Source organism: Lemur catta, chromosome 13 (genome assembly GCF_020740605.2).
Source record: "Lemur catta isolate mLemCat1 chromosome 13, mLemCat1.pri, whole genome shotgun sequence".
NCBI classification, from domain to species: Eukaryota; Metazoa; Chordata; class Mammalia; order Primates; family Lemuridae; genus Lemur; species Lemur catta.
Genome location: NC_059140.1, coordinates 79,563,151 through 79,579,319, shown reverse-complemented (window position 1 = coordinate 79,579,319; position 16,169 = coordinate 79,563,151).

Here is a 16,169-nt window from a genome sequence, read left to right as displayed (position 1 = left end):
TTCTCCTTTATTTTGTTTTGTGTTTAGCCATCTTGAAAGCAGAAGAGGCAAACACCTAAGTTGTGGTTGTTTTTTTTTATGTGTTTTGTGTTGTTTTTAAATCATTCCTCTGGAAGTAGATTTTTTTAGAAAAAATATTTTAATGGTCTCAGATCTCCTATTAGTCTGATGGAAGTCCGCGCAGGCCATACTACATGCGATTTTGGGGCCCTGCCAACATTAGAAAGATATATGCTTAAACCAAATTTGATTTAATAGAAAACAAAAAAAAAATAACTTTTCATAACTCATTGGCCAGAAGATAACATTATTGCATTGCTCACTTGCCTACTCTCATTTTTGGCTTTTTAAAAAGCTTACTCTTGCAAGGAATAAATGCAAATGACCAAACCTACTTTCTCCTTCTGTCCTGTAATGAGAGCACAATAGCTAAAGAACAAATGCTGGAGCAAAAGCTAAGAATGCATTGAACTCCGAGCTCCAAAGGGGACGAGGAGAAGCACATCTAGGAATTTCCCATTTGTAAACCAGACTTTGAATCTAAGACACTTGGGATTTAAGGTGAAAAAAAAAAAAAAAGGAATGTAACACTATTCCCTCCAAAAGATTGTTTTAAAGTGTTAAATCTCCCACCAAGAAGGCCTGATACAATTAGGGTGGAAATAAAGGAGGCATCTGTTCTAGTTCATCAGACAGACCACCTACTACACTGACTTTAAGCCTCCCAGCCTCTGACATGTCCAACTCTTTCTGTTTCAAAGGAAACATTACTAGGTTCAACAGCCACAGATGGAGCTCTGACAATTGTGACGGCCTGCTGTCACTGTGGGAGTCAGGGTCATCTATCAGTGCTGTTTGAGTCCTGATACGCCTGAAACCAAGAGACTGTAGCGAGCAGGGCAGGAGGCAGAGGAGCCCCGGTCCTTGTCCTGCTCTGTCCTCGGCACCTGTGAACGGTGTCACAGTGAAGCCAGAGAGTGAGGGGCCTCCCATCTTCACACTCCCCAACAAGAGGCGGACTTAGAACACTCCATCAGGATTCACAGAAAATTTAAGAAAACTAACTAGACAATGTTTACTTCAATTTTTTTTATGTTTGCTGTCTTTGGTCAGATCAATTAAAGCAAAGGTGGTTCTGCCGCAAAGCAAGTGACGGGAGGGAGAAATGGGAACGGGATTCCGTCACAAGCATGTCACTGTTCAGATCCGGGCTCCTCCGGGGGGAGTGTGGCATTCGGAAAGGGCATCACTGTCTGTGACGAGGTGGTTGTGCTGGGGGCTCTCGGCCCGACACCGCCCGCTCCATTTCCTCAGAATACATTTTTCCAGCCGCTTTTCTGTCTTAGCTGTGATTTAGCTGTTGTGCTGAAGCTTGATTATTATGGTGAAAAGAGATTTATTATTAAACTTAAATTTGAATTTTTTGAGCAAATTCTATGGCAGCAGCTTGGATCCCTTAGCAGCCAAGAGGGGAGGCCTGCTGAACACACGCAGCACAGGCAAGCCGTTTACCGAGAGCATTCGGAGAACACTAGATTTAAAATGTCCAGCATCTTATGCTTCAACATGCATTCAAAACTTAAAATTATCTTAGCCCTAGGAAGACTGATTTCCACAGCAGTATAACTTCCGTTTGTTCAGACGATTTAACCTTTCAGGAGGGTTTGGAGTCACCCGGGTGGCTCCCGCAGCCTTCTTCAGCCACTCTGGGGTACAAACGGGGCCCCCCCAAAGGAGCTCCTCCATGAGCCCCAGGAACCGTGGCCCGGCAGCCAGCCCCGCGTGGTGTGCCGGGCAGACGGCGGCCCTGGTGCACCCTCCAGATGTGCACGTTAAAAATACACACAGGAAAACCACACCATCCATTGTCCCGTTTTAGCTTCTGCTCAAGGGAAAGTAGTATTTTCAGATTGTTGCGATGAAAAGCATCAATTTCAAGGCCAGATAAAATATCTCTCTTTAGGTTTTAGAATGTTCCACCTTATCTCCCAGCCTGCTGCCATGCCACCCTCTCACTTGGCACAGGCCGCGGGTTCTGTGAGTGTTTACACTGGGCTGTGTACGGGCTCTGCTACGAAAGCTCTTCTGTCAGAGACTTCTCACCACCATACGACACGTTGGTAAGACGAGCAGGGTACATTTAATTCCCGTGCTCTTAGGGAAAATGCAGCAGATATTGCTGTCGATATTTATGCCAGAGGAATGGGAACCTGCACAGATTTCATGTGCCAGGTGATTGCACAGAAGTGTCCAGCCCTTGAGCTCTAATGTTACATGGTTCTGAACCAGGGTTTCCACAAGAGAGGGGCATTCACTGTTTTCATACATTGAGAGGAAAAAGTCCTACCAGAGATAAATCAGAGCCTCATCATCTTCAAGACATTACAAAAAAATGTAGACATCCTTGATATGTCTACACTAGCTGCTAATTTAAGCAGTTTGATTTCTGAAACATCTGTAGAAGACAAAACGTTAGGATGAAATAAAATACGTTAAATAACAAGATTTTTCCCTTGCCATTCATATAATATATAGCTTTGCAGATGAGTTGAAAGAAAAGTATAAAAAGAAATTTAAAATGATTCACAATCCCACATCCAAGAGCTAACACTATTGACACTTGTATGTGTACGTCTCTTTCCAAGCCTTAAAAATAATCTATGCATATTTGGACATTTTTGATTACTCAGAAATACCATTATCAGAAAAGCTGTCTTCAACATAAAATGATAATCAGAATGATAGTCAAGTACTAAATGTAAATAAAATTCAACAAAATTCTATTAAGCTCTCACATTTTTGATGTCTTCTCCTTGCCTCAGTGGGTCGCCCGGTGAGAACCTGACTCGGGAGCTGCCTCTGCCTTGGTTACGGCGGCACAAGAGCTGGTTACCCGCACAGGCTGGGCTCACCCACTCCTCCCGGTTTAATTATTAATAGACTCACGGCTCACCCTCAAAGGTGTCTCAATTGAGACAGTAAATTATATGATTATCCTGTATAAAAGCTGGCCTGCTTTTAACGCTCTTCATACTTTGCATGGGAAAGTAACTATTCACCTGGGTTCTGAGTCTGTTTATCCAGGGAAAAATCTTTTTCCCCTATACAGGGTTTTGTTGGTGGTCTCTTGGCCAGACAGCCACTTGTAATTGCCTCTCCCTAGAGCAAAAGAGCCATTTAGTCAATTTTACTTTATTCAGTGGCAGGGGAGTTGGGCAGGGGGTCAGGGGGTGGGGGGAACCCACCCTAATCCAGAGCAGGTCTTTTGAGGAGGTGGGGTGCGCGGGATGCATAATGGCGTCCGCGCTGAGAAACGGATGGATTGTGTTGCCTGCACTACAGGGGTCATTTTTCAATGGCTCTGAGTGTGTCCAGTCCATCAGCTCATTGCTTACTTTTGTCTCCACTTTAAAGTTTTTATGGATCAACCCAAGGGTAATGAACCAGAAAATCCTAAGGCTATTGTATTTTTGTTATGAATTCCTGTTCCAAGGAGTTTGCAACTCAGGTGCAAAAAAAAAGTTGTTCTGACTTGAAACGACTTGAAAACTGAGTTAGGATAGGTTCAAACTTGGGGGCAAATATTTTCTTAAAGACTGCCTGTTTAATAGGGAGGATAGGAAGGTGTCAGGAAACATGATGTTTAGATCTTTTGAACTCTAATAAAAACGACATTTGGCAGGAAGTAAGGGAAAAGTGCCATCACCACCAGCTTCACTGTCAGTGTCTACTTAAGTTGTACCTTAATTTGATTCACAAATTTACTTTTACAATTATCTACATATTTCCTGGTCCATGAGTGTCGTTGTCTTCTGGAAGGAAAGATCCATGAAGGGAGATAGGTAGATAACTTTTCTCTGCAGCAGTTCCCTGTGTGGTTCTCTGTGATGCTGGTACCTAAAATTTTCACACAGGCCCTAGCTGAGACTCTTTTCTTTTTTTAAACTTTGATTTAGAATAATTTATTCTGGTTCAATCAATGCTCAATGTACTCTAAAAAGTGCGAAAAACATAAATGATTCAATCACTTGTGATTTGGATTTACACAACCCAGTTCCAGCATTGCCCCAGACAACCCTAAGACATAGGACCCATCACCCTCCTCTCCACGCTGTTCCTCCCAGGAAAGGCAGTTTGTATCTCAGGGCCTTTTATCTCATGTCCCTTCTCCTTGGATTGATTTATCCCCCACTACCGAAGGTCCCCAGATTTGACTTGTGACTTTTTGGCTTTACAGAGGTGTGCAAGCGACACACATCCATTAGAAACGGTACTTCCAGTGCCTGCATGGTCATTCTGTGTTCAGCCAAGAGTCTTCAGGCACAACGGAGTTTAGTCCTGATTGCCTTAACTTCACCATTTCTGTCCATTCTCTCCCTTTTTCTCTCTCTTTCTTTTGGACCTCAAGCGTCCAATATTGAATTAATCCTAATCAGTGGTTGATGACACAAGATCACTCTCTAATCCTAGGTCCATGCGTAGCCCTCTTCTACTTATTTACTTTCATTCATTCATTCACTGATACATCAAACTCTCATGAACCGCTACCTAACCAAAGACCTTGAACATTCCCATTCACTTACAAGTTCTCCCTGCTCCCAACACACCTTGGCCTAAACAATACATTATTTACATTTACATGCATCAGGGCATTGTCCTGAACGTCCCTTCTGATAGTTTCTTTTTCACCCACTGTGACATGGTATATTATTTTCACTGTTCATAATATCCCATTGTGTGTATACATCTTATTTACCATTGTCCTGTGAATAGACATTTGGGTTATTTACAGTTTTTGGCAATTAAAGTAGTTAAGAAAAGGATTTCTATGAGCATTTGTGGGATGTCTCTTGATAGATACATATCTGGGTATTCTTCTGGGCACGGCATTGCTGGTTCATAGAGTATGCAAATGTTCAGTTTCATAAAATAATGCCAACAAGCTTTCCATGAGGTTATACCATTTATATTCCCACGAGTGATGTATGAAAATGCCCACTGATCCACATCCTGTCCAACATTCGATATTGTCAGATTTCTTAATCTTCATCACCTAAAGGGGTTCAAGATGGCATTTATTTCATCTTCGTATGCACATCCTTAATTTGTGCCTTTGAATGTTTTTTCACATTTGTTACCAATTAGTGTTGCCTCTTACGTGAAATGCTTGTTCTAGTGTTTTGTTCAGTTCTCTCTGTGTAATTTTTCTCTTATTCTTTTCAAAAAGTGTTGTGTTTTTTTTGTGGTTATTTTTTGCACATTCTTGATATTAATCTTTTGTCAGTTTTTCATGTTCCAAATATCTTTCCCAAGGTTGTAGCTTGTCTTTTGCCTTATTTAAGATGTCTTTTGATGAACAGATTTTTTAAAAAAAAAATTAGTATAATCAAATGAATAATTCTTTTTTGTTATGTTTGGCACTTTTTGTGTCATGTTTAAGAAACATTTCCCTACCCTGAGGTCATAAAGCTGTTCCCTTAAATTTTATTCTAAAAGTTTTAAAGTTTTACTTTTGACATTTAAGTTCTTAATCCATCTGGATTTCATTTTTGTGTAGGGTAAAAAGTAGGAAATCCATTTTCTTTTTTTTCCATATGAATAACCAATTTTTCCAGCTCCATTTGTTGAACCATATTTTTTCCCTTTATCAATGTCATATTAATAGTAGCTCCACCAAAAATGTCAAGAAAACTTCCCAAAAGTTTCCTCTCCTTAATGTTAAAAAATAATGGGAAGTAAAAAGTATCATTTTAAATTGGTATGTGTAAGGTAGCATGTCAGGAAATTCATATCTATTTAATCACAACAAACTTAATGATCGGGTTGCTATTTATCCATATTTTACAGATAAGGCAAAGAAGGCTACAGAATGTTAAATGGATGTTATATATATAATAAAGGGGTGTTAAATACTGCCCAAGGTCCTACAGCCGATTAGGGGCACAGTAAGGATTCTAGCATAGGCCTAGCAGTCCTTGCTTTCAGTACTTTAATGGAAAGGGAATTAATGTTACCAGCTGTTTTCTTGCTCTTTGTTCAACATTAGAAGTAAAAAGGAGAGATTGCCCCACTGGTAAATAGGTAGATTAATTTGACCTTGGGAAACTAATTTTTCCTTCTTTTTCACAGGGCCATGTATTTACACTATTAACTCCTCTCTTTGCTGCCATAGTACTCTGAACCATGTTCACTGGAAGCACTCCTTTTTCCTAGAGTAAAAAGAGAGTATTACAATTAGGATGCACAGGCACCGAATCCATGCTGCGAAGCATTGCCCACAGCAGACACTGTCCACTCTGCTCCCACGGAGCTCTGCCCCACGATAAAGTTGGGATGGTCAGCACTTGTGTAAATGAGCCAGTCCCTCGCCATTGGTTTGATATTGCAACAGTCTCCTCCTTGATATGCTCTGTGGCATATAAGCAGTTTTGAAAGAAGGGCATAAGTTTTTATTAAAATTTCCAGAAATTGTTTAATAGATAAAATTGTTCAATTGCAACTTTAGAGAAGACACTCAAAATCAATGTTGATGCAGAGGGGTGGCAAACACAGACTCAGGACCGCTCTGCTCCAAGTTGGAATCCCACCCTTCCCTTTATAGCTGCATGACCTTGGGTGGGTATCTAAATCAGAGTACCATACCTATTCTGTGACGGGGCTACCAGTAAAGAGGTGATAGCCTTTCTGGACTACACATCCTCTCTCACTACCACTCAACTCTTCTGTGTGATGTGAAAGTAGCCACAGAAACAGACATTAAAAAAATAAGTGTGCTAAGTGTGAACTAGTTGAAGATTGGATAAAGAAAATGTGGGGTGTGTGTGTGTGTGTGTGTGTGTGATGGAGTATTATTCAGCCATAAAAAAGAATGAAATCATGTCTTTTGCAGGAACATGGATAGAACTGCAGACCATTATATTAAGTGAAACAACTCAGACACAGAAAGACAAATATGGCGTGTTCTCACTTTTAAGTGGGAGCCAGATAACACATACATGAGGATGCAGGGTATGGGATAATAGACACTGGAGACTTGGAAAGATGGGAGGGTGACAAGGAGGTTGGGTAATGAGAAATTACTTAATGGGTACAATGTACATTATTCATATGATGGCTACACTAAAATATCAGACTTTGCCACTCTGCAGTGTATTCATGTAACAAAATTGCCCTTGTACCCCTTAAATTAATACAAATAAAATTAAAAAATAAATTTCTTATAAAAGTATATGCAAAAAAATGAGTGTGCTATGTTCCAATAAAAATTTACTTATGGATACTGAAATTTGAATTTTATTTAATGTGTCACGAAATATCACGTTTTAAAATTTTTTTCTTAAGCATTTAAATGTAAATATTTTTAGTTCTTAGACTATAAAACACAGGCAGCAGGCCAGATCTTGCCCCAAGACAGTAGTTTGCTGACTTCTGATCTAAACTCTCCTCATCTGGCTCTTCTGTGAAATTCAAATCACAAGAATTGTCTCTCAGTATTAAATTGTGGATGATGTGAAATCAGTGAGCTGCTTCATCCAGTACTGGCTGAAAAGTAGGAGCTCAATAATTTTTTTTTAATTTAAAAATTAGAAATTATTGCAATTATTAATTTATTCAATAAATATGTATTATCTCTTAGTGGCAGACAGTGTTCTAAGTGCTGGGGCTGCAGCAGCCAACATCACCTACAAACTTCTTGCCCTTCTAAGTGGTCACTTCGAGTGGAAGGAGAAAGCCGCTACCAAGACAAAAGGTAAAATTTATAGCATGTCAGGTAGTCATAAATTCTAGGAAAAAGAATCAGGGGAGGAGTAAAAGGGGAAGATTTAGTCTGTGGTTTTGAACTTTGGAGTCATCAGCACATAGATGGAATTGCCAGCTATAAGATTTTGAGGAGCTCATCAAGTGAGTAAGTGTAGATAGTGGATGAAAAAGATCCAGGCTTTGAGCATGGAGCTACTCTACTGTTCAGCTGTCAGGGAGGACTGGGAAGGTGGAGGCAAGTCAGGAGCGCTTGCTCTCTGGAGAGCCCAGCACTAACAAAGGGGAGGGCGGCGGGGGGGCGAGATCACCAGGTCAGAACGCCCACCGGGCCCAGCGCGCTGACTCCTGAGCAGGGACTAGAGGACACAGTAACATGGAAGTCACTGGTCACCTTGACAAGAATGGTGGTGATGGCGGCAGGGTAAGGGGTGTCACAAAACCTGACTGGTTCCAGAAAAAACAGGAAGAAACATGTAATTAGAAAGGAGTCAAGACATGGCTTTGAAGGATTTTTCCTGTTAAGCAAAGACAAAAAGGCATCAGTAACTGGCTGTGGGAGATGGGTTCGGGTGAGGCAGTGGGGTTGAGAGCCTTGTTGGCTTGGTTTAAATTACCTTTTTTAAATGAGAAATAACAACTTGTTAGTCTGCCCAAGGAAAAGATCCAACAGGGACGGACACATTGATGATGCGGCGGCAAAGGAGGCAAATGACCAGGACATAGGCTGGTTCAGAACCGCTGCAGAGACAGAGGGGCCAGCTCAGTGGGGAGCATAGGGAATGTGCCACCGAAACAGGGGGGACCCGGAACCAGGCAGAGCCTGCAGCCCAGTGTGCGCAGTGATGGGAGCTTGTGGCAGATCTGTTCTGGCTATTTCTAGTCTATTTTCTCAGTGGAATGGAGCTTCCACTGAGAGTGACAACGGCTGTCTGAAGTTGGAGGAAAAGAGAAGATGCAAATAATCAGATATAATTATTGTATTATGACTGTTGGACAATACTTAGGACGGACTGCTTAGGTGGGGTACATGGATTTCATAGTTTATGGATGGCCTTAGACTATCCATGAATCCCCTACAATGGTATGGGTGAAATTTTCTACAAATATGCATTTTTCTGGAAAGGAGATCCTGGCTCTGTTTAGATTATCTAATGGGTTCACAACACAGACAAGATTTTAAAAAATTAAAACCCACAAGATACACTAAACCTACTGATGAGAGATGGTAGCCAGGACCTGGCATCGGGACGTCTTCTGCCCATGCCCGGCCCTAAGGGAAGGCTGCCTATCCTGGGATGCTGGTTTCTCATTGGGAGCAAGAAAACCAGTTATGCCTGAAGCCCAAATGCTGTGGTCCAGCTATAAAATCATATTCAGAGGACGTTATCAGAGGGAGACAACGCTTCAGGTGAGTAACAAAGGAGTCAATCCAAACACGGGCTGTAGAGATTCAGGTCAGGTAAGAAGACCCCAGGGCAAGCCCAACACTGACAGCTGTAGGCAGAGTTCTGCGGCTCTCTGGTCAGCCCCATGCCCCCACCAACACCGCCCTGACCCTCCAGATCTGCTTGCCCTAGACGAGGTTATACACTGGTAAAACCATATTCAAACCAAAGACATTCAAAACAATTTGGTTTCTTCAAAATTAAAGGATGAATTTATTTTAAATATGCAGAATTGAAAGAAGAAAAGGTAATTCAGGTTCAAAACTGAAATACATTTTCTATTTTGAGAAGACTGGAGTATTGAATGACCCACTGGAGTCATCAAGTTAAGGAATTATTTGATTTTTCAGAGGTTTTTTTGTCTTTTAATTTATTTCATTTTATATTCCCAAAAGATATGGTACAAACAGGAAAGGTGCCATAATCACCATATAGATAAGAATAAAACTCTAAGTTGTGAGGATGATAAATTATGTCACATGTAAATTAATCATTTGGGGGACTTAATTTTGGGTTTTTCTTGAAACTCAAAAAAAAAAGATAACTCAATTGTTCAATTAGTAGTTCTTTTTAGTTAAAAACAAAACAAAACAAAACAAAACAAAACAAAACAAAACAAAACAAAACAAAACACCCTCTAAGCTGCAGATCTTTATTTGACGCTGATAGATATCTTTCTAACTTTAACTTGAAAGCCAAAGGGGAAAGAAAAACCCAGTTTGCCTGATTTTGCCTTTGGTGTTATTAAAAGGAAGGGAGAGAGCCTGTCTCGGGCTGAGATGTTATTTACCAAGTTAAAGGCTAAAGCCAACTGTCATGTCCAAGTTATAAAGTCCTTATGAAAACAGCAACTTATAATGGAAAGTTTGACCCACTTAAGCTCTGGTAAGGCAACGTGATTCAAGAATAATAACAATAATAATAAATCTGGTTTTCCTATATTCAAACTCATACCACATTCTTGCTGTGAGGAAAATCAATTTATATTTCCAGGGAGGAATTCCAAAGTAGAATTGGGTATTTATCATGACTGAAATGAACTGACAACCTCTTCTCATTTATTTTGGAGATTTTCTACATGTTTACATTTGTTATTTTTAAAGTTAATAATTTAGTAAAAAATATTTCCTGTTAAAAATGGACCTTCCCATTTATTTCTAAAGAAAGTTACCACTATTTTAATTAAATTAAGGTATGACTGCAATTCATTTCATTAAATATTCCATTTTAAAAAAATAACCTCTCTTTCCTAGCAAAGTATGCACTTGCTTTAGTCTTGGCATTTTTCTCTTTAGCTGCCGTCATCCGATTGAAGCATTTGCTTTGAAATGTCTGCCAAATATTTTTGCCCAATACCACAATAACAATGCAGCAATGTATGAGTGATTTATCCTAGTCAGTTTACAACTGCCGGGACTGCAAGAAACACTCGCTGGAGTTCAAACAGAAGGTTTGCTTTTCTCTCTTAAGTTGCAAGTAGACTCTAACAGCTTGCTGTGTGCCTGGGCTGCCCATGTTCCCTATGCAGGTAGGTGTAAACACTGCCAAGGAATTAATTGGTTGTTTTAACTGGGGGAAAAAAAAGAGACAAGAGCACAAATATTTATGCACGTCTATCCCATGCACGCATAGATATGTACAACCACACACACACACACACACACACACACAACTTTTTTTCCCTCATTCCAATTAAGAGTTTTCTTATGGACACTTTAAAAAATTAAGTAAATGAAAACATCATTTCTTTGTTTAAGTGCTTAAAAAAACCCATTTTAATTCATGCCATTGATTAAGTTAAGCATGCTTTCTTTGGGTTGCCTAACCATTAGACTTTACTTGAAATAACCAAAATGAATGTATTTTCAAATTTGTCTCTAGTTCTCTAGTTTTACTTCTGTGTGTGGCTTTTTAAAAAGATCCACAACAAAGGAAAAAATGCTTGCCGGCTGCAGTTCCAAAGGCTGAATGCTTATTTAGAAAGGTCACTGTATCCAAAGGACAGATTGCCAGTTCTTTTCAATTTTCCTTACTTGCCCCTTCTATGGAAACAGAAAGAAACACGAATCATCATCTGGGAGGCAATAGGTAGAGACCACCCAGGGCAGAGCTCATTTGGCGTCTAGTGACCTTCTGTTACACACACAGCAAGGCAGTGAGGAAAACATCCAGACACAATCCCCACTGAGGCCTGAAGTATTCTCTACTTTATCTTGCTCTTTAAAGGCTTCAAAGCCACAGAAGCGGCTGATTATTTTAAAAACAAAGCAAGACCAAACTGGACCTGACCCTGCAGAGAGCTTCAGCCAGTGTTCTCTGACCTCCTTCCTCCCACATCACTTGCCCTATTTCTGGAGGACGATGATCTGTTTTCTTTTCCGAAAAAGCTGTCAAGAAAGTGGTCTCCCTGAAATGTTCAATCACAAATGGTGGACTCTCAAGAAATAACAATGCCTGTGCACACTTGCTGCCTCTACACGCAAGTACTAGGAGTGGGGAGGCAAATTCTTCTGCTCTGTGCAAAGACGTTCATATGCTGCAGCTCTGGGATAAAGACCTGGACATGAGCACAGATACCTCCTGTATGAAACTGAGATCCAGCAAAATGAATAGACAAGATGCAGTGCCTAGAACTGCAAGGGCAGGAAAGTCTGGTTAAGAATGTTGGCAGTGACATAACTGCAATAAGGCAGTTGGGTGGGTTCAATCACATGTCACAGTTTTCAGACTGTGTTGTAGGGATTGTTAACATTTTTAATTTTGTTTGTGTGCATGTTCATTTGTGCTGGTGACTATGGTTGATTTGTTGTTATTGTTTTAGTTTTTGGATTTTTAAAATTTACTACATAGCTTAATCAGTGGATCTCCTTGGAAAGGACTGGTTTAGGGTTGGGGTGAAGAACACTATTATTCCTAGATGCAGGGTGGGGACAGTCAGTGGTTGGGTCAAAAATACTTATTGAGTATTTTGCATTGGTTGGACACTGAACTAAGCTCTGAGAATTCATAAGATGAATAAGGCAGAGCCCCTACCTTCAGCAAGCATAGAGTCTGATGGAGAAGACCGGCCCCAAATCTGCAGATTCTTATCTTCAATGCAGTTAACAAATGCCACTTACTACCAGGCCTGGCCAATAGTAGGTAATCAGGAAATGTTTGTTGACTAAATGAACGAATTGTTTAGCACAGAGGGTTCCTCAGTAGGCAACAAATGTGAGTTTCCTAAATAGTGAAATGTTTATTTTGCAATTTTTTTCATATCTGTGTTTTAACACATTGACCGCCATGTGAGTTGTATTTAACTTAGGCTAGTTTGACTCCAGAGCCCTGGGAAGCAAAACCCTGCAGTAAGTTCATGAAAATCTTAGTTGTTGATGATCTTACCATTATAATTAATATTGAAAAAAATGTGGATTGTGTTGCATATAACTCACATGCAGAAAACAATAAAAAATAACAAATTAGAAAGGATCATTTTAATAAATGTGGCCCCAGGGAAAATTTTTTTTTCCTAGTGCAGCAGTCAATGTGTTAAAACTGTTTTTCTTACTTTTCTCTCCCCCAAAAGTTAGTAAGTTCACTGGGGCTGGACACCATTTTTACTATTTCTTGTCTGGGACTTGGTACAGTGAGTGAGGTTGGGGGTAAGGATTACAACCTGGGAAGAGGAAAATTCTTTGCAGTTTCATTGTCTGTCTTTAAAAGTCATGTACATTTTGGAAATATGACTATTTTAATATTAAAATAACTTTTATGAACATGAAAATGCTTACTAACTCACACATTGTGGTCCTAAGTCCTTCTATTTTAGAAATTAATGTGTACTAACAGCATATATCAGACTCAGCTTGGGACAATTTCTCATCTTTAATCTGGTATCACAAGAGTTTAAGAATCCAAACCCTTCTCTCCAGACATCAGTCAGCAGGACATGCTACCTGCATGGTTCCCTCACGTTCCTAAGGCATCACTGCCTATTCCCAGGACACACGTTCAGTGTGGGACATGCTGCATTAGACCTGTGACACACGTAAGTAGTGAATTCCGAGTGATGCATCGGTGCTAGTCCTGTGCCCATCTGCTCTCAGATCCGTCCCCATTTTCCCCTATGCTTTGCTCTGTGTCAGGCCACGTAACTCTGCCATTGCTCTGCCAACTGGCATCCACCTGGGTTTGTAAAATGGAAACACTGATATAAAATTGGAGGTTGCAAGGGAGGGAGATTCCCAGGGCTTGGCCCCTGTCTCCTCTCTGTCCATACTTCCTCCACAGTCCCACCTCTCGCCAGGAAACCCTGTCTCCTGCACTCTAGGAATGACACCCCCTCCCATGTTCCTCCAGTCCAGTCCTTGGACAGTGGTGGCTTCCTCTTGCCCTCTGTTGCCCTTGTGGCTTTTCCAGTAGTTTTATAACTAGTTCTCCCTATTAAATTTCCTCTGTTGAAATACCACGCATGTGCTCTCTTTTCCTGACTGGATGCTGCCTGATACTAAGACTTTGTTTACAAAAACTTTGCTGCTATTTCAAATCACTTACCCTGGTATCTGGCAGTATTTTCAAAGAACTTACTTCACTCTACACTATTCTATTCTATGAGAATACCTTTGTAACTTTGTTCACAAATCTACTTTACCTCACTTTCTCTGCAAATAAGTACCAGCTTGATAAGCATTTGTACTAGTCTGCTTGGGCTGTCATAGCAAAATACCACAGATTGGTAGATTAAAGCACAGAAATTTATTTCCTTGCAGTTCTAGAATTCCAAGAGTGAAGTGCCGGCTGGGTTGGTGGCACTAGTGAGGGCTCTTCTCTGAGGTTGCAGTGGCCACCTTGTTGGTGTGTACTCACATGGAATTTCCTTGGTGTGTGCCCATGGAGAGAAAGGGAGAACGAGCTCTTGGTGTCTCTTCTTATAAGGACACCAATACTATCAGATCAGGGACCCACACTTATGACCTCATTTAACATTAATTAATTCCTTACTCCAAATACAGCTACACTAGGGGTTAGGGTTTCAATATATGAGTTTTATGGGAATGCCTATGTTAGTTATACAACACCATTCTTTCATAAAACTATTTTATGCAGAGAGTTTATTCCTTTTACATGAAAAACATAAATGAAATAAACTCTTTGCAGCATTTTGGATTTATTTGGCAATAAAGAAAAAGAAAGGTAGCCTTTTGGGTTAGCAGTATGCTATTCTGGTATGTGTTATTATTAGTAATAATTTGTGTGCATAAAAATTTTAGTTTACTTATTTTAAATAATAGATACAATGTTAAACAATTAGAGCAAAAAGTAATCAGTAAGAATGATAGAGAATCTGAAAAATATTATATGCCAACTTTATCTTATTGATGTTTACAGAACATTATATCCAATTACTGCAGAACACACATTCTTTTCAAGTTGCAAAAGGTATTGACCAAGATGGAGCATATGCAGGAATATAATAAGGTCTCAATAACTTTTAAAAGATGGAAGCTTTACAGACTACATTTTAGAGGCTTGATGTCCAAGATCAACGTGCCAGTTGGGTTGGTGTCTGATGAAAATTAGATGAGAAAGTAGACGTAAGAGATCTACAAAATATGCAAATATTTAAAAATTAACATATTTCTAAGTAATTCATTATTCAAAGATGAGCACATAGAAAAAATTTAAAAGCTGTTTCAAACTGATGGATACATGATAATTGGTCAGATGCAGCCAAAGCAATACTTATTGGGAAATTTATAGCTTTAAGTGCCTACATAAGAAAAGATAAAATATTTTAAAATCAAGGAAATCCAAATTTCTAGCCTAAGAAGCTAAAGAAAAGAAAAGCAAAATAAATATAAAGAATGTTAATAAGAAATAAATAATAGCAATCAGAGTAGAAATCAAGGAAGAAAAATATACAAAGGAAATGAACAAATCCAAAAGTTGCATTTTGTTAAAGATCAATTAAATGGGTATATTCCTAGCAACATTAATTTTTTTTTAAAAAGGGAGAAAATGCATAACTTATATGTGTTAGAAAAGAAAATGGGGATCCTACTGACTTTAAAAGAATAGAAATGGAATATTATAAGAATTTTATGTCAATAAATTTAGTAACCTGGGCAAAAGAACCAATTTCTTGAAAAACAAAGCTTACTACAACTGACTTGAAAAGTAATAGAAGATCTGAACATCCCTCTAGCCATTAAAAAAAGTGAATTAACACTTGAAAACTTCCCATAAAGAAAACTTCAAATCCATATGATTTCACAGATAAATTAAAAATAAGTTTAAGGAAGAAATAATACCAATCTTATATAATCTCATTACTCTGAAACTAAAATCAGAACAAGACATTTAAAAATATTAAAGACCAGAACAATTCTCCTCATGAACATAGATGTAAAAATCTTTAAACAAATATTAGCAAATCTTATATAGGACTATATAAAAAACAAACTACACCCAGACCAAGTAGAATTATTCTAGAAATGCAAGGTTGGTTCAATATTGAATATCAATTATATAATTAAACCAACAGATAAGGAAGAAGCATTAGACAAACTTCAACACTCATTTATGTTAAATCTTCTCAGTACACTAGGAATCACAAGAAATGTCCCAAAATTGCTAAAGAGCATCCATGAACAGCCTGCAACAAACATCACACAAAAGATTCAATTGAGGAGAAAAGCTAATATTTCGCTTTCAATCCTTACCAGTGTAATAAAACAACAAAGAAAAATGAAATGCATAAAGAATGGTAAGAAGAAAAACTGACCAATTTTCAAAGGACATGGTTATCTAAACAGAAAGTCCTAAGAGATCTATAAAAATGGTACCAGAATTAAGAAGTGAATTAGACATGGGCATAAGAAAGAAGATAAATAAAATTAGTTAAATTTGTATATACTAGCAACAAAAATTTGGTAAATACAATTTTTTAAATGTCATTTTGTAATAGCTTCAGAAAACATG